We start from the raw sequence: 20,115 nt of genomic DNA, 5'->3' as shown, positions 1-20,115 counted from the left end.
CTGTACTGCCAAGTGGGCTGTCAGCTGCTGGCACTTCAAGAAATGCATCCCAGAGCACACCTGACTTGACTCGCATCAAGAAAAGGGGCAGGGGTTTGTTAGAAAGCATTCCCAGCAAGCAGCTAGATGTAACAGTGACAAATCCTGTAAGAAAACCTGAGGAGTAAACAGCAAGCATTACTCATGGCGTTGGGAGCCAGCAGCTGTGTTGGCAGAATACAGCAAAGTTTCAGTCTCCTGTATTGTTAATGAGCTCAAAAATTCATAGACAAAGAAAAAATAGATATATACATATATTTTAAAGCAAATCCATAAAATGAAGCATATTCTTCTGTACAGAGTTCAGTGTAAACCGAACAGCTTTGCATGGCACTGTTCTAATGCGTCAAAGCATTCAGTGCTGTGGTACAGATACAGGAAGTCTGTTAATGACATTTATCACATGGAGCAAGCATCGTGAGCATCATTGTTAATCAGGTTCTACGGATTTATGAAACAAATATACACACTTATCTTGTTTAATATTATTTTCCAGTTGGAACCTTATTTTAATACAGATACCGTGAAATTATACCATTCATAAATAATGCAAGCAGTAAAACCTTTCCCTTATCCCTTAGCACATACAAATGCAACATTAAATGTGGCTTTACAAAAAATGGTAGAATTTTGGGTTTAAAACTGAAAGCAAGTAAAAGATGCCAACTACCATGAGACCTGGTGGCAATCTGAGGCAGACACTCAGCTTCCAGGCTCCAAGTCACAAACAAGCATTTATTTTTAGGTGAGAAGCCATGCTCTCATTTTTGTGCTTGGAGCTATATCACGGGGTCACGTTTGGCTTTGGGCGTGAGACATGGCCAGCAGGATGCGGGTGCCGAAGGAAGCTTTACCTGCTTGGAGCACAGAGCTAGCTGTAATGACACCAAGTGACATAGTGCACGCCAGGGAAGATCCAAAGCTCCTGATCCTAAGACACGGGTGGAATACCTGACCTGGCTTCACATCCAAGCCCATCAGAAACGATCCCCACTGCTGAGCACTGATAAGACCACCAGCTCTCTGAGCTCTGGCTTTTAGCAGCTACATCTGCAGGGAGGCTCACAGAAGTTATCCCCTCTCCCCCCCCCCTTTGCCCTCTGAGTTTTCTTGGGTTTCAGAAAGCTCCCAGGTCACCAGCGAGATGCTCGTGGCTGATGGGCCCAGGAGATGCTTGTGGGGATGCTCCACATGGAGGGGGCTGGAGGCTCAGGCACTGCAGCTGCTCTGGCTGGGCGAGGATCCGCCTGTGCTTCAACTCATTTGCTCTGCATCTTCTACATAATTCATACCTCAGAGATTGCTGAAAATCAGGACCAATAAATAAGGCAGTAAAATTTGTATTTTTGGTCTGGTTATTGCAAGGCAGAACACATCTAAAAGAAAAGCACCGTGCCCCTCTTTGCTGGATTTGGTAAAAATCTAACCACAGGCAGAATTGCGTTTTCAACCAGTAAAAGACAATTGCCTTTTTCCGTTCAAATTTTTGGAAGAACTGATGTGTCTTTTGTGCTCAGAAAGCTGGGACTAGTTTTAATGAGATGGGGAGAAGGAAAGAAAAGAATCTATGACCTGTGGGGCCTTTTGCAGGCTCAGAACAAACAGACTCGGAGACGGCACAGGCAGAAATGCCAATTAGGTTCCCTATAGTCTTATCTCCTGCCTGGGTTCTTCCCCTGCTGCACATTTTCCAGTAGTTTCTAGTAATTTCTCAAGGCAGCTTTCAGTGTCCTAAGCATGAGCAAAACACCGCTGTATTTCCAGGTGCTTGCACGCCCGAGCATCCCCAGCTCTGCCCACCTGCCAGCTCCGCCAGTGGCTGCCCCCCTGCGCGTGTCCCTGCCTCTGCCCCTTTTGGCCCGCTCGCTTTCTTCCCAGCGCTGGCAGACCCCAAGGGCCCGTTACACGCATGAGTGTGTGTGTGAACGTCCACGTGCACGGGACTGTGTGTGTGTGCTGCCCCCGGCCCTGCCCTGCTCAGCCAGGCGGCTCAGAGCAGCGCTGCGGGGCGGGCGGCAGGCTGGCACAGGGCCGCGGGGGATTTGAGCCCGCTGCGCAGGAGAGCGATGCTGACAAAACACAGTCATCACGCGGGCTGAGCCTGCTCTGCCAGCAAACAAGGGGAGAAAATAGGCTCAGTGGCTCAGATAAACCCCAGAGTCTGCATTTGAATTTACAACGAGCTGCTCAGTGGAGCTCAATCTGTCGAGCACCATGTCCCATTAAGATGAAAATGTGAAGGTCTCCGCAGAGCAGACAGACAACTGCTCGCTCTCTTCTGATAGAGGATGCTTGTGAGGCTGGTGCCCAGGCTGCTCCCAGCAGGACAGTTCCTATCCCAAACATTGCCCCGGCCACTGCTTAACTGCCCACAGGCTCTTTTCTTGTTTGCATGTTCATTCCTTGTTTTCTTATTAATTCCCAGCTCACCAGACCTGTCCATGCCCATACCCCAGCGCTCCTTGCCCACTCAGTGCAGGGTGTGTGGGGCGAAGCCCTCACAGCCCCAGTGAAACTTGGGGCAGGGTTGGGTCTGCTGCTTCCCACCCGTGTAGCCAGGCAAAGGGGGCACACCTGGGCGACATCCATCCTCGCTGTGCAGGACACTCGGAGCTTTGGGTTCGTCCACAGCAGCACTTCAAGCCTCGTCTCTCTCTCTCCCGACTGTTGCTTTGTTGCTCTTGGAAAATCCTAAGTGAATGCAGCTCTCTACCAGAAACAGGAAAAAAACAACAACACTTTTGTTGTTTCCTGTCCTTGTTATAAGAAGCAAATGCCTCATATTCTCCCCTGCTCAGGTGCATGTTGTAGAGATAACACTTTGCGGAGCTGCCTTGCTGTTGTTCAGAGGTGCCACTGGAGACAGATCCTGTGGCAAGCTGTGTTTAGCTCAAGTTTTGACTTTGAAAATGATGCCTGTGCCTGCGTGACGAGCCAGAAGATCTGTGCTCTCTTTCTGCAAGCCCACCAACCCTTCCTGCTGCCCACCCAGGCGTGCCGGGGATGTGCTCCTCACCCCTCCCTTGCCATGTGTTTTGGCTACTACAAGCAGTGAATATTTGCAAAGCATTGCATGTTTGTTGAAATATTCTCGCCGGATCAAATCTTGGTATTTCTTGGCTTCTCCGCTCTTTCTGAGCTGCCTTCTGCTCACTGTTACATTATTGCCTTCCCTTCCTAGGTTGTTAGCAGGACTGAGCAGCTTTTGTTTATTGGTTGGGTTTCCTATTCCCTACAGCCCACTGAAGTGCCTTGGCCTCTCCACAAATGAGTCTCAATGCAGCGGGGATGGAGGAAACCAGCAATTTCTCTTTCTTGGCATTAGATTTACTGGAGCCTAAAAACACCCACAAACTATCTTTATGGGAAAAGCTTTAACGCCATGTTCTGAAAAGAACCTGAAAAGCCAGGTTCCATGGAAAGAAGAAACAAACAAACAACCCCACCTTGTTCTCGCTCTGCTTTCAGAACTCAGGATACAACTGTGCTGGTTGCCACAGGAAAGGTCCACAGCGCTGTGCTGATTTTTGGGGCAAAACCCCTGCGCTCGGGTCCCTGAGGCACCGAGCTGGGGCTTCCCCTTGGCACGGGGCCACCTGGGAGCAGCACCCGGCCCAAGGGAGCCTAAGGGTGCCCAGCAGCCGCCGTGGTGCTGCCGCCGGAGCCCGGCTGCCGAGGGACGGCCCCGTGCTGCTGCCGTGCTTTTCTGGGGAAAAATGAAGCGGCCTTGCCAGCAGCCACCAGTTCTTACTGAATTCAGACTCAATAGTGCATCAAGTGGCTTGGGATGTTATTAATCAGAAAATTGGCATGAAGGACCAGGAGGTAATAATGCGGCAGTGAGCCCGCTCTTTTCTTGTGGAGTAGCTGCGTGTGGGCCCGGGCAGTGCTTGGGGCCTGCCTCTCAGCTGCCGGGCGGACAAGGCAAACCACTGCCTGCTGGCACTACAAAAACCAGCTGCTCCCAGTTATTTTCCTGTCATTATGATGGCAACCTGTGGCAAAATATTGTATTGTGTTTCCTCAACCTCAAGAAGAAAGGATGTAAAAGTTGAGGAAAAAGAAGGCACAGATATTTTTGGGTCAAAACCACAGTAAAAAAAAATATGGGGCATCCTGCCAGCCCTGTAAAGTAAGCAGTAGCTTCTCCCAGTTCCTTCATCCTTCAGATTACTGAAGCCAGACCACAGCCAACAACTCTTCCACCTTCTGGCTGCTGCCAAGGTCTCACCGGATGGCCGTCCAAAACCTTGGCTGGTGCCAGCAGCAGCTCGAGGCACGGTCTGCCCGGGGCAGCCCCCTCAGCCTGCCTGCTCCACGCGCCCGAAGACCCGATGCAGAGAAATCTCATGGCCACACGTGGATGGGAGCTGCCTCATGCAGCACCCACGTGCCACCTCCACCCAGCTCCCCATGGCACAGCAGCATTTCCAGCAGGCAAGTGAGGTGTGCTCAGCGCCAGGGCTTATTATACACAGGCCTGCGACAGATGAGACACTCAGCTCTTAGAAGATTTTCCATGATCTATTTTCAAAGATCTGAAACCTTTTCATTTCTTTTTCTCTTACTTTTTTTTTTTTTTTTTTTTTTTTTTTTTTTTTGAACAGTACCTGTTCAGGGTCAACAGATTTAGTAGCATCTCTATAAAAATAACAGAATTTCTAAGCCTCTGAATTCATGCCATACACAGTGTACCACAAAAAGGAAAATAACTTGAAAAGTATTAGAGCATACTTTAATAAGCTCAGGTCTCCTGCCTGTGACCCCAAAAGCGTGTTTATCTTTGGGCTTGTCTTGAGCAATCGTTATTCCGCCACTACCTTAGGATAAGTATGAATGCACAAATTTACAGCTGCAAATCCCATTTGACTGCATGTAATCTAATGGTTTACCATGGCAAAAAGGTTTGAAATTCTGCACCTGTCCTGCTTCTGCAAAGATGGGATTATGTTCTTATATAATTATTGCATCTTTGTTTCTAATTGGATTTCCAATACCACTTAGTTTATCATGTGGCTAACCTGGAAGTAACTTCTGAGTGAATTTATTAATCCTGATGATTTATTAAATTTGTGACAAATAAACAAATATGGGAATGGAGACAAACATACTATTGCCCCCACTGAAGGGAGTGTTGGTTATAAAAATGATGAAATTTTTCCCCAAATCATCCCTCCAGCTCTCCCATAGCTCCCCATAGCCCTAGGGAGTTAGTCTGTCACCAAAGGACCTTCGAATTACCAAAGCACTGCTTTCCTGCAGCCTTCCTGTCCTCCTGCGGCAACCTCTGGTGGCCTCACAGGTTCTTCCTGGCTCCCAGCAGAACGCTGCCTCCCTCCTGAAGGTTTTCTCTCCGTGACGGCCACGAGACTGCAAGCGGTGAGGGCTGAGACCCGCAGCTCAGCACCGTGTGGCTGGAGTACACTCCCTGGATATTGTGCTGCCATTTCTGAGAAAAATTGGACAAATCACTGGGAACAAACATTTGGTAATTTAGCACATATTGTAAAATGGGGTCACGACAATACCTGAGTCTGGGAAGTGATAAGCACGGGCACTTCTGTTGGAGAAAACCACAGAAAACGCTAGTCAGGATTGGGGCTTTTGCTGTATTCCCAGCTAAGATCCTTCTTGCCATTCTGCTTCTTATTTAAGCTACATGTCTTTTTAATTTATTGCAGCTTGATTTGCCATCAGCTCATGGCCTGGCACTTTGAAGGTGTAGGCTGGCATTATAAAAGAAACTAAGTGGTTCAAGCTAATTGCTGAAATAAAGGGCTTTCAGTTCAATGTAGAAAACATTCACAAAACTACGAAAAATGTGTGCGTCGAGGTATAATTACACAGCAACAGATGGGATGTTTGTGTAGCTCAACTGTCAGAAGAGGGGCAAGTGGTACAACATGGGAGCTTTTAGCCTGGATCTGTAGCAAACAACCTGTCGGTTATTAAATGTGCAGTGTATGTGCATTCTGTGTGAAATTGCTTATTCCACACATTGCTCAGTTTGCTCATGGATACGGTAACTGTGCATTGCATTACAGCACCAAGTGATACCTGCAGCTGGGTGTTTGTAAAATAGTAATGAGTAAACCTCAAAAAAATACAAAGTTTGTGCTTCCAAATCTCCCAAACTAGCAGCTTTTTACAGATGAGAAAGCAGAAAATTAAACGTAGTGTAATATCCAGTACCTGTCAGGGCAAGTCGCAGCTTGGGAAGAGAAGGTGCTGCTGCAAGCCAGGGGCTGTGCACGGGAGGGACGCACACCCCTGGTTTCTGGTCCCCACGCTCAACCTGGAATACCTAGAAAGAAGGAAAAAAAATGACCTTTCTGGCAACTATGGGATGGTAGCTGGATCCCCTTTCAACTTCCTTCACTGCTGCGTTACAGATAGGATTCATGTTAAACCTAGCTGTTTATTGGTGTTCTCACAAACGAGCCATTCTGCTGCCCGGCCACGCTGATGTCTGCCAGCACGGGCACCTCGGCAGAGTGCAATGAAAGCAGAGACGAGCCAGGAAGAGGGGCAGCACTGTGGAGAAGTGGCAGAAAACACCGCTCCTAACAATTAGCCTCTCCCCTACTTTCCTTTCCTTTTCTCTGTCAGTCAGATCTGTTCCTCTCCATCGCAGGGACAGCCCTTCCTTCTCAGCAGAGGACAGCCTTGGCTGTCCGTCCTGATGGGAACGGCCTTGCCAGCAGCCTGGGACCCCCAGTGACCCATCCAGCCCCCGGGCACTCAGCACAAGCAACCAGCACAGAAAGCAACATCTCCGAGAGCCTGCATCAGGCAGAATGGGGAGGATTTCCTACCTTTAACATTCAAGCCACCAAGCTAATGCAGTGGGCATTTGGGGCATTAACTCTTGGGTATTCTACAACAAAAGCTCAGTACAAGAGTTCTACCTACTCTGCAAAAGGAAGCTGTAGACATTAAAATGTGTGATCTTTTCAAATGCATGACATAGTTTTTTAGGCAAATGCGTATTCTTCAGTTTGTAGGCTGTTCTCATTTTAAGCTTATACTGGCAGATCAAGCACATGACAGTGAAGCCCTATGATCAGTGCTACGGAAATTTCAGATGCTTTAGATCTCTTGGCTTCACTCAAGTTTATTTATTTATTCATGATGATATCTTCTCCTGGCAAGCTCTTGACCCTCCTTTTTCATGGCTTGCAGCAAAACTTCATCAACAATGACTGCTTTTACTTAAAAATCTCACCATTGAGTGGTATCAATATCAAACTCTTCTAGGATTTACATCTCTCTGTGGACTGTAATTTTCTCTCTGCTGCTGCATTATGTGATTTTTCATATTGCTTCCAAGAAATGGGGCTGTTATGTGGTCAGACTTACAGCTCCGCTGCATGTCTGAGAGTAAATTCCTCATCACTGCTCCTGCTGTGACCTCTTCCTCTGTTTTTTTTTTTTTTTCAATCAAGCGAGTGCAGGCATCCTTCTTTTAACATAGATCCGGAGGCCATAAACAGAAATCTTCAGAGCCTGTTGTCCCCACAATGGGAACTGGCATGTAAGATATATTTTGAAATTGTTACCAATTTGATTCAATTGTCAAATGCCCTAGATAGGAAACAAATCCAACTTCTTGTCCCCTGACTTCCGTGTCTCCCAGCACACCACAGAGCCTGGCTTCAACATGGGAGGAGCAATACCCACAAACGGGCCCCTGGTCCCACACCAGGGAGGGAGGCAGGGAGTGGTGCAGAAGAGCACAGAAAAAACTCAGAGAGATGCTATGATACAAGATACAGCAAGCCCGGCCTTGCACTAAAGAGCTGCATGTTTTACAGCAGTTATCCTGCTCTATTCCCTACTATTTAGTACCTCAGTATCTGGTCACAGTGCAGCATCCTCACGGATGTCATCTGTAGCAACACACAGCCAGGTCTGATTGCCTGTTACTTACCCGCCTGGAAGGAGCTCTGTGGTCAAATCCGTTGCCCACCTGGCCAACAGAGACCCCAACAAGCCGACACTTCCAGCGCCACGGTGGTGCCTCGCTAGGTGGGTGGGGGCAAGGGGCCGGGGCTGCTGGGCTGGACCACCAGGATGCTCTGCTCCTCTCTGGCTCACGGGGACCTTCTGCAAGTGTGGGGGCTCCTGGACAGCAGCCCCAGCACCCACAGCTGGCAAAAACCTTCACGCAGGAGACCCAGGAGTTGTGATCGGGTACGTTTTTCCACATGATTTTCACCCAGGCCTGTTTGGGGAAGATTAGCATTGGCACCAAGTCAACAATGAGTTTAATCTCATTATGAATATTCATTTGTTCATATTCTGTGACGGTTTTCCTTGGAGTCTCGGTACTGCTGTGGCCACAGCAGGCCAGAGCTGGGCTATTTCCCTGCAGTACTTCTGGCTCCAAACGCATGGAAACAACTGTGGGGGAAACTCTACCATTCAGCAAGTTTATGGGCAATGCAATTTATTTTATGATCAAATTACACCAGGGTAATGCTGCCTTTTGCATCAGACAATTCAGTTCTAGTAATTGCTACCCTGGGGGTCTCTTCTCTTCTCTGTATGCCCGGCCCATTTATAACACTAATGGTAGCAATGTGTGAGCAGAGGGAGGATAATAGACCTTAAATAGCAGCAACATCTTGCTGGAGGAAAGAGAGGGCTTTGTCTTTATATTTCCAAGACTTGTTGAGCCTTATGAGGGGCATGCCTCTCAGGGAGATATTAAACAACACAAAAACTTGATGCCATGTGAACTGATTAGATCAGACTGTTTTCCTGGTGTGCCTTCACAAGCTCTGCTGCTTAAAGATGTGTTCTGCTTGTAGACACGAATACCCAGTACCTGCAATAGCCTCTGCACAGAGCAGTATGGGTGTGCATGTGTATACAGCCACCACCAAAAAACAGAAGTCTGCATGCATTTCAGTTTCTAAGAACTGAGGAAGACCTGCAAACAAATTGAAAAAAAAACACAACAGTGTTTGCCTTGTGAAATGTAGTCAATTGATTTTCCAAATGCACCAAATACAAAAGGCTAAAGTACTCTGCTGGGTAAAAGTTCGGAATATTTCCAAAACAAAACAGACAGACATCCCAAGCTGAATCTAGTTATATGGAATAATCTTTTTGTTTGCCTGTGGCAAGCAATAAGACCACCCTAAGTCCCTCAGATGTCTGTACATATTCTATTTTTATGACAGTTATGAAATTGGAAATGAAAATTCTTCATTCTTATACAGTTCTTGATGCCTGTTCCCCAGCTGGCACTCATTCCTTGTGATTTCTGCTGCAACATCCCTTATGATCTTAACTGAGCGCTGCGGGATGCATCAAGTTTGTTACTGCATGAGGCAGAAACAGGACCGCATCTCTGACAGCCCATTTGCTGTACCTCTCCCCTCCTTCCTTTTATTTACTATTGTATTAGTCACCAACTCATACTATGGTTTTGCTCCCTGTAACAAAGGACAATGGACCATGATTCAAATGAGAAAAGGCTTTGGATTGCCTCTTTTTTGGTACATTTAACAGAATACTTGTGTGTAAAACTAAGCTCTCTTCTCAAGCAATACAGTGAGATGAATATAGCTGAGCATTTCTTTTTGATTTACAGATGCGAAGAGCTGAAATATCAAAGAAACATTGTTAAAAATGAAAATATTTTCACAGCCTTCTTTTATTTTTCTTTTTTAAAGGTGAAAATAATGGTGGGATTTGAGCATGCTATAGCTAAACTATTGTATGCTTGTAATTAATCGAAAGAAATACCAAAGTTGATTGAAAATCCATGTAATCATTCATTATCATGAGATCACTGAGTCTCCAACTCCATTTGGATTTGTAATTCTCAAGAAGGCTGCGATGCATCAGAACAAGGGCTGAATTCGGCCAGAGCTGGGGAAGCTGAACAACCAGCTCTGGGGCCCAGGGACTGCTGCAAGCTCTGTGTTGGCTCGGTTACACCACCCGCTGGGGCTCACAGCTGCATCTGAACACAGACAAACAGGGGAGCGGTGTCATCGGGCTTGGCAAGGACCAGCACCTGCTCTTGTCCTGAGAGGTCTGCAAACCCCATACCTGCTGATGTCTCTGGCCACCCTGGTGCTGCAGCCGGGGCAGCAGGGACAGCTCTGGCTGCAGCTCCCTGGCAGTGTGGTCTGGTCTGTCCCCGGCCGCCACGAGAGCAGCGGGCACAGCGAAGCTGCCGGGGTCACGGCACACCAGGGCCAGCACAGGTCACCGGCTGGGAAGATTTCCTGACACAGTCTCAGCTTTGGTGTCTAATTAATACCATCCTCTGGAGAAAAAGCACTGAGCTAGATGCCAAGGTTTCTGGCCACAGACACAGGATGAATAAAAGCTGTCAAATTCAAGTAATCGGGGAGGACAGAAATGAAAACCGTGCTGGGTGGAAGGAGTCAACAATAGCTTGGCCTGAACAGCATTTAACTCCCAAGAATTAAATACTCAGATCTTCACACCGAAGCAGGAAATGTCTGTCTCCTGCAACGTGCCACAGCCAGCTCGGGGTTGGACTCACAGTGCCGGTGCCCAGGGCTGAGCTCACGCAGGGGGGGATGCAGGTCTGAGTGCTGTGTCCGTGTGTCCGAGCATCCTACCTGTGCCAATTTCTGCTGGTGAACAGGGTGTCAGCAATACTGTTAACCTCTCTGTGCTTACCTTTCCATACATCTGAAACGAAGATGACTTTTGCCTTCCTCAGATGAAATCAGAGTGCTTGGGTGTCGATGCCTCCGTGGTGCTGCAAGGTGAAGGTCAGAGCCTCGGCTGCACCGCCGCGTGCAGCACCGACTTCAGCGCAGATTGATGCCAGCGGATGGAGCAGGGAGGGCTATCTGTCTAGGCTGACGTCTGTCAATGGAAAAGAATCTGAACAAATGACACGGCATAATGTATTTTGAAGCAACGTCCTCTATTTTGAGGAAAGTCACACTGCAAGCTATGCTGGAAGCAAGTCTTGATCTATTTAAATTGTTTTGCTGTGGGTTTAAAAAGGACAGGAATTTTGGGGAAGGAGGGGCAAGAGCAAGCTTTCAACCATTGTATAATTTCCACAGCCCCTAGGATACCAACGCCCTTGCTGAGTGTGTACAGTCAAGCACTAAAGGTCATTTTCTCAGTGCTACAAGGTAAGGAAAGCAGTGAGAGGAATGCTGGAGGGTACCGGGATGACTGTGAGGATGCTGGGGGAGCTCCCAAGGTGCCCATGCTGCCACTGGGCACCTCTCACTCTGGAGAGCTGGGCTGCAGCAGCCTTTGAACTGTGAGTAGGATGGGCTCCAAGAAGAAGAAATTACTGACTCATTTTTGCAAAATGACTTTCTGTCCCCACCCTTGGAAAGCAGCAGGTAGGCAGCAGCAGTAAATACACTGTGGGCTCGCTGAGAAGCCTCTCTCCCAGCCAAAGGCATCATCAGAAGCCTTTGTCTCACCTCTCCTGGGCTGGTGTTTTGCTCCCCACAGCCGAAGCAGTTCCTGTACCAACGCCTTGTGTTTGGTGAGCTCCCATCTGCCTGCCCACTCGTCCTTCCCTGACCAGCCTTATTTCACTCTACCTTTTACGTGTTCTTTCATCTGGGCTGTTTTCCAGCCCTTCCTGCTTTGATCTGGCCTGTTAATGTCAATAAGCTATTTTTGGAAGCACTACTCCAGATGCCTTCAGATCTTTTCTGCTGTCTGCAGCGCAGCACGCACATGGCTGCGGGTTTCCGATGAAGCAGAAGCTGCAGCTCCAGCACCACACGGCTCCAGCATCGCACCAGCAGCTTGGCACACATAGAGGCTAGTCCTGGGCTGCTGCATGCCCCTACACTGCAACGTGACAAAGAGCCGCTGCTGGCCACAGACAGCCTCGCTGCAATTTATTGATTTACTTTTAACACTTCATTCCTCAGCAATAATGTAAATCAGTAAGAGGAAGAGAGGAAGAGGAAACAGCTCCTAGCAATGCTGAATGGGCTCTTGGTGTTTGCGTGCTGCAACCTCGGCTTTAACCATCAAGGTTACAGCCTGGATGAGTTGCATTAGTAACTTGTAGCTCCTGTTTTTTCCCTTTATTCTTAAAATAGCTTAAAGTGGTTAAGACGTTTCTCTGAAATCCCTGGGTGAGCTCCAGGGATGCAATGAAACCACTGACCTCCGGGGAGGACGCGAGTGGAGAAGCTCCTGCTCGCGGCCATTTCCAGCACCTGACAAGAGGGCACCTGTGCTCAGCACAGCACTTCTCTCGAGAGGACAGCGGAATGAAAGGCAGGCAGTCTTTAAAACAGGGTCCCTTCCTCGGCCAGAGACCACAGAGGAGGGTTAGCTGAGGTAGGGTATGGCTTCAGCACGCCCATGGCACCTGAGGAGAAATGCCCCTCTGGAATAATGATGGCCATGGTGGAGCTGCCCAGACCCGCAGCGGGGAGGGAAAGGACCAGTGGCACCTGCGGGAGAGCTAACAGGGATGTATTAAGAATTCAGGTGTTCCAGTTAGGAAAAGAAAAAAAGCTTTGAATGATCGTCTCACAGGTTTAAGAGACCACAAATAGCATAAAGGAAAATAAAAAGGAGTGGAAAATGGGTACCTGCTGAAACAAACAGGCTGTGCTTTCCTGGCTGCCAGCTCCCATTTACTGTCACGTGCATAGACCCGCACACTTCTCAGAGAGTTATATTGATCCCCAGTCTTAAGCATCTCTCTCATTTTTCCCCTCCTTTCTGTTAAACAGTCATACCTGATAAATCTCTCTTCTATTTGGAGCCATACCCTGATGCTCACACACACGGATCCTCTTGTGCCTTTAAGCACTACTGCTTCAGTGTTTCTGTGTGCTCAAGTACACGTACTTGGTCTCGTTTCCTCAAGCTTAACGAGATTCCCTGCATAAAATGTCAGTCTACTTATGAAGATGGAGCTAAATATATATCTAATACCTGCCTGAGCTCCTGAGGACTTGGAAATATGGCTTTTGAGGTGCCTAGTCCTTTCTAAAGCGTTTGGAAGGCACAGCCCTTCTACTTTTCATTTCTGCCAGCCCTCAGTCTGACAGCCTGTCTGACAGCCGCTCGAACTGTTTTTGTACCAAGCACGTTTATCTTCTGCAGACAAGCCAGAATAATCATAATTTGAAAAGGTTTCTTTCAGTCTGCACCTCCATACCTGCAAGGGTGGATGCGAGAAGTGGGACATTAATCTCAGCCTTTTGTGCCTTTTATCCTCAAGTGAAATGAATGTGGAAACAACATTTTCATTGGCGTTTGCTTATTCTTAGAGTTTTGTGTCTCAGGTAATGTGGGTTTCTAATTTCAGGAGCTCAAGCAGCCTGAAACCTGCCAGGTCTTAAATTTATTATTGATTCCTTGTACCATCTCCAGGGACAGTGGCAAAAGAGCCAGGTTAAAAACCTCTCTTTATGATGCACGACATTTCCAGCACAGGCTGCTGATTGAAAAGGATTTCAGGTATAGCAATTATTCAACCACAAACACGCTGATATTTAAGTAATAATCTGCTTTACTATAAAGTTCTCTAATCCTTAACGATGGGGACATTCGATATATCATCTCAGAACCATGCCTTACTGGTTTCATTACTATATAAACAAAATGAAGTCAAAGACGAGCTGGGTGGGGAAAAGAGTGCTGAATGGGGAATGGAAAAGGAAGGACATCTCCTGAAGGGGATAAATACCCCAGTGTGTTTGGGTATCTTCACCCCTGTTCGCTTCCAGGCAGCCCCCAACATCAGCTTTGTCCACGTTCAACACCTGCCATCACAAGGTAATGCAGGCGGTGGTAAAATGTCCTGAGTTGTCTCACTGTAAAGGAACAAGGACAGAGAGAAGTCAAAGTAAGTGTTGAAACTGGCAGAGGAGTGCAAGAAGCGCCATTACAGATTGTTAAGCACCTTTCAGTATTTTAATGAACATTTGGATTTTGCAATGAATGTTTTCTATTGTGCTACAAGGCCTTTTAATGGCTGTACTGACATTGAGACACACGTTCGCAGGGCCCACTTTCTCGAAAATAGGGCCCTATCTGAGCAACTTCTACTCGTAACAAATGAATCTGATCAGAGAACGTTTTCTTCTCTTTTGAATCTGATCAGAGAACTTTTTCTTCTCTTTCATCCTGGGAGAAGGAGGATGAAAAAGGATTAAAATGAGGAGTAAGGCCAGGTGCTGAGGAAGTGCTTAGCACGGGGGCTTTGGGAGGGGATCTGAAACGTCCATTTCCCAGTCAGCACATTGGGAAAAAGCAAAGAGGAAGGTTTGATTGTGCCAATTTTTATCCCATTTCAATTTAAAGAGGAGCGTGGGCCCTTGCACGTTTTTTCTTACTGCACTAATGTACCTCCACTTTTCCATCACTTTCCATTTGTCTCTTCCTCTTCCAGTTGGCTGCAAAGAGACAGATCCTTACATTTACACCCACATTGGTATGCAGAAATAAATACCAGGATTGGTGTTGCTCTCTAAAATATGACCAGAGAACACACTGTAATCTCTATTAACAGTGGTGAATTGCAGGTTTTATATATTGGGGCAATGTGAATGCTTTATAATTGCCTTTCATACAAGGATGAACACAAAGCTGTAGTCTCACCACAATGTATTTATTTATCCTGGGTTACATTTGACTTGGAAATGCCACACTGCTTGTTAAATGATTAACAGCTAATGAAAATTTCCAGCCAACTTCTCTGAAAATACTGCATGGAGAAATAAAAACATCTTTTTTTTTTGCACTTTTCCTTTTGCCACATGCTTCTGCCTCACACAGTAAGGTCAAGAGTTATGATTTCTTTCTGCTTTTTACTTTAAAAACAATCACAAGCTTTTGTCGCCATTACCTGGACCCGATCATTTCCATTGGTTTGGATGGCACAGACAACAGCTCCCATCAGCGGTGCTGCTCTCAGCCTCCTAAGACCACTGCTCACCTAGTTTGCACCTTGCGTGTCTCAGTGATGCAGGAGGGCGGAGGTAGGAAACGCTGTGAACAGCCTGATGACAAGGTGTGTTTTGGGGCTTTCCTGCCCTTCTCCATCTTTGGCTGAACAACTTTCCACTGGCGGCAGTTTCAACCTGTAATACTGGTATGCAGAAGAGATTATATACTCATCATTCTCGTTTTTTACTTTACTTTTTATTTTTTCCTGCACCAGCAGTGTTGTTCTTCACACCCAGTATGGGGACATATGGTTCGAAATACAGTAATCTTTTTTTAATATACCTGGAATATGCTTCAAGTCCAACAGAAATACAAAATTTACTTGCTACTGCCACCAAAGATTATTTTAGCAAATTATTCAGTTTTATTAAGCACATAAAGACCTACAAAGTTGGTCTTTTAATGTACTTATATAGCCATAAACTTACATTGCTGAAATAATTGCATTTTAATGATTTTTTTAATCTTCACATAATTTGTATATTTAACAATCATGCCGATAGAACAAGAAATGATCACTGCAGAAGCTTTCTGCTTACAGATTAGGTGCACGCTTATTCCTCAACCCCACAGCGCTGATGAGAGCTCCCTAACTCCCTGTTACGTGATCCTAATGGCTTCGGTGAAGATAACCTCACCATTGTGAAGTCCAGACTGGGTATGTTACAGAACAAATGCTTTGGTGCTTGTGCACCAGGTTTGAAATGCCCAGGCTACTCCAGAAATACAGCCTCAGTCCTACCTGGCCTATTTACGCTTCTGAAAACCTTCTCTGAGGGGGGGTGAGCCCAGGGGGCTGCCAATGACAGGACCCTGTGCTGAAGGAGATGTTTGCCCTGTCCTGGTGCTCTTCCCAAGCAAACCACTGAGAAACTGTCTTCATTATGTTTGCCTCTTGGGTAGCGATACATTGCAGTGTTTTAAACAGCCTAATTAAACCTTTAATTTCAATTTAATAACAGCTATACAGATATTAATTAGCAAAGAAGTGCTGCTTATGACCAGCATATAGGATACTGCCGTGCAATGCACATGGAAGACCTATGCAACACATGGTTAATTGAGTTCTCGGCTAAGCATTCCCTGCAATAATTTCTGGTTATTTAGTGAGATCAGTATTACAAGTTATTAATCCCGGTTAATAGTTAGTTTAAGTGGACATTAATTAGTATTAACTAATAATCAGATTTTTACTACACCCACTTGCTTATCCAGAGACCTTCTCCTGTTTAATGATACAGAAATGAAAGCCAGATGAATTAGTAATATTTACAGCTTATTGAAAAGAATTGCCCAAATCAGACGGAATACATTAGCTGGTAATTCCAGAAAAGTCAAATGTATAATTGTCATACCATAGGGTATCTGGTCCTCTATCCAGTTCTTGGCTCCTCCTGCTGCTGCTGGACCCTGCACAAGCTCTTCCCTCTGCCTGGGAAATCTCTAATGCTGCTGCTTGCCCTGGCTGCTAATGAGTTGCAGTCAGCACTGTCATAGCGGCAAATTTCATCCAAAAGGGGCAGCGAGGGGTCTGGGCATCACACAACGCTCCCCGGGGCCCTTCTGTGGGGCCAAAGTCCAAGCTGAGAAAAAAAAAAAAAAAAAAAAAAAAAAAAAAAGAGCAGGACCTGTAAGGGCACAGGGAGCTGTGAGCACATTCTCAAGTTCTGCTGATTTATTTATTTTTTAAGTAATTGAGGTCAACAGGACTCAGATTCCACTGAGCACGTGTTTCGGTGGAGACAGGAATCAGGCCTCCATCTGCTGCCTGCCTTGGGAGAGGAGAAGTTTTACCAAGTCTGTGACTGCACGTGGACGTGCAGAAATAAGGCTGTGGCACAAGGTGCTATGGAAGTTTCTCCTTTCTGCTTCAGGAATGAGTTATGTTGCAGAAAGCTATATTTGGAGCTCCCAGGCACTGCTTGCCATTTCACATCTTTTGATGTTTTATACGTTTGTCTGAGCTGCCTGTCTACTGTTTGAGCTGGCTTGAAGTTATCAAAGTTTGATCATTTTTCAAGTACGAAAACATTTTCTCCAGCCCCTCATCTTCTACAGGTTCTTTAAAATGCAGTCAAAGCGCAGAGACAACCACAGGTATCCCTCCGTTCCTTTCCACATAATGAGCCTCTCTGTGCTGAGTGTTGTTTAATCAGGTATTAGCTCTTGACTGCCTGACAACTCAAGCATGGCAGATGAGAGCTAAAGCCCTGTTAGTAATTACACGAGGGAGGGTTGGAGATGATCACACTTTGAATTTCTGAAGCCCGTTTCATCCGGGGAGCTCCGACTGCCTGGCCACCACCTGCGCAGTCTCGCAGGTCCCTGGGGGCTGCCGTGGCCACCGGGAAGCAGTGGAGCACGGTGCTGGGGCTGGGCAAAGCACCCTCATGGTCGTGATGCCGGGCTGCCAGCATGTAGCTTCGACACCACGGTACGCAGAGTGCCAGAGGTCGGCACAGCAGTCAGTGCAGTCTCTTCCTGGCCTTTGCCAGAAGAAATCTTTAGATAGGTGTACTTGTGCAGAGAAAAGGGATGATTTCCTTTGCCACGGGTTGCTTAATTTCTTGTATGCCTCAGTCTCTTGTGTGATTTAGTTGCTTGATCCAAGTAAATTAAAACTAGTTGAAGCAATTTAGCCATAGAGAATTTAAGTGTAAGCACCCACCCAGAATGGCACAGAGTAGAAACGGCACAGAGTTGGAAATCCCAGTTTTCAACACAGACTCGGACTAATTCTGAACACCCCTGTTCCAGGATGAAAGTAGCTTGATACCTCAAGTACAAGTGAGCAGAAATGAGACTCTCAAGCTCTACGCTTGCCTCCACAGACCTTGGCTTTGTCCCTGTCAGGACGTTTGGCACACACTGATGTTCTTACCTGATTCCTATGTAATTCTGCTCAAAGCAGGTTGGCCTAGAAACAGGCAGAAGATGGGGAGAATGTCATCTGATGTAAGGTCTAGCACATTGTGGGCAAAAATGAATTTTCATCATTTCTTAATAAAGATCAGTGATTTTGATACCACTGATGACATGCATTCCCAGAACATTTGATTAACGAGGCCATTTCTAAGAAGAAATAATAAGCCCGTGGCAGAAATGTGACAGGAACAGAGAGATCTGTCTGTACTCCTCTCCTCTTTCATAAAAGGCCCCAGCTGTAAAGAAATTCCTACAAGTTGTAAACAAAAGTGCGCTCGCTTCCCCACGTCCCTCACCCCCTCTGCAAGCTGCTCGTGTCATTAGGAATCACGGCGTGAGCTGGAGATCTCTTGCTGCAGGGCTGCAGGTAAGGAATACCAACATACTTCTAGTCGCAGCAAAAGTTAATTTCAAAAGCAGGAAAGGAGAACCAGAAACTGATGCCTGCCCATTGCTGGGACAGTTTCTGCTATTGGAAAATTCATAGCAGCAGCTCTCTGTGGGGAAGAGCCTGGAAGCACAACAGGCATCGCTGAGCACGGCTCCTCAGGGAGGCAGCAAGGTGGTGGAGATAGCTCCGGAACAGCCTCAGAACACCGGCTGCACCAATGCCATCCTCTGCAAGCCTTTTTCCAACACGCCGCTACAACCCCAGGCTAGCAGAACAGCAGGAGTAAAGGAGGAGAAGGTCACAGATGCCTTTCTGTGTCCTTGTAGTAGTAAGGAATTTTTTGGTTAAATCCCCCATGTACTCTCTCTCAACCAAATGTCCTGAAAGGCTTGTATGCTTTCTCATTTAAACAAAGTTATCTATTTTTACCCCAGATTGTGTATGAGGAACTTACATCTGGACTAGCAGCAATGACCGTCAAGGGAAATATATTTGTCCTTCCTTGTACCACAACAACAATACAAGCACAATGGGAACTGTCAATGCAATTAGAAAGTGGCAAAACGGAGTGAAAGAAATGAGTTCACGCTGTGCAGAGAAACCAACTACCAAGGGGGTACTGAGCCCAGGGGCTGACAAATACAAGTGGCACACAAGACTAGGAGGAAAGTAGACTCTCCACAACCACTGTGATGGTACCTTGATTTTTAAAAAAAATATTCCCCAACTGGCCACAAGGTTTCCGTAGCTTCCTCTGATGAGCACTGCCAGGGACAGGCCCCGCGTTAGATGGACACTTGCTCTGACCCAGCCTTGTAGCTCTTGTTTCTGGTGAGTGAGAGTGGGCAATAAAGGTGCAATTATGTTGAGACACAGGAAGAAAGAAGATAAATTATGGTCTTGCATTTATATAGCACATTTCATCCCAAACCATTGAGTTAACTGATTGATATACAAATTACATTTTGAGAGATCGCTCCATCCATCCCTGACATGCAGATATATATAATGTAATCATTATTTTTTAAAGCAAACTTACTTATTAATGCAAACCCTACAATTGGGGTGAGCTCTTCTGGGCAAGATGAATCAGAAATGACAAAACTCCACAATCTGGTGACGAGAGTGCTTAAGAATGAATGGAATAATTTAGTTACTTAGATCCCTCCAACATGATAAGCTCAAAGCCAAACAGAAAGTGTCTCTCTCCTCTAAGGATTCAAAACAGACTTTGCTAAAATGTAATTAAGCACTAAGTCCCTTGAAATCAATCACATCCAGAAACTAATACCCACCTTGCTGATTAGACAGTGGGTAAGCCAGGGGCAATTAATGCATTACTATGAAAACCGTTAACCATGAGAGCAACCAATTTTGATGGAATTATTGCTCCGAGAAAGACTACTTGATGGTTAATATCAGAAGGGATGTATTTGGGAGAGGAAAATCAACTACGTTAACTGCAGCTAATTAAAAGTGACCTAATTCTCATTAATACTATGTTTAGTTGGATACAAACTTGAATCTGGGAGGCTAATTGGGAGCATCAGCACGCATCGTTCCAGCTGATGCCAGCTGGGAAGTTTTCTGCTTTATTTCAAAGCAGGAGGAGAGGTGGGGAGCCGTTCTCACGGCAGTGGAGGCAGCCGTGGGTGCCTGGGGCTCGGACAGGTTGCCCACGTGCCCTGCTCTGCGCCTTGTGGAAAGCTGCTTGGATCTGCAGGGTGATCGGGGCTGAGATTTGTCAGCCAAACTCAGGTCAGCCCTGCAAAACTGAGCTCCTCATGTTTAACCGCTTTGAACAATGTGTTACA

The 20,115-nt window shown here is 46.5% G+C and overlaps 1 long non-coding RNA gene across 1 annotated transcript; it reads right to left on the bottom strand.

The window, feature by feature from the left end:
• Positions 1-521: 521 nt before the first annotated feature.
• LOC118178493 lies at positions 522-2,753 on the bottom strand. The gene is made up of 2 exons (XR_004756170.1): positions 2,614-2,753; positions 522-1,342 (listed from the first exon to the last, which is right to left on the bottom strand). It is a non-coding gene; the product is annotated as an uncharacterized LOC118178493 (long non-coding RNA).
• Between the last annotated feature and the right edge of the window lie 17,362 nt (positions 2,754-20,115).

Source organism: Oxyura jamaicensis, chromosome 26 (assembly GCF_011077185.1).
Source record: "Oxyura jamaicensis isolate SHBP4307 breed ruddy duck chromosome 26, BPBGC_Ojam_1.0, whole genome shotgun sequence".
Classification (NCBI taxonomy): Eukaryota; Metazoa; Chordata; class Aves; order Anseriformes; family Anatidae; genus Oxyura; species Oxyura jamaicensis.
Note: the sequence above shows the minus strand (reverse complement) of the source record. Positions and strands in the feature narration are given on the sequence as shown.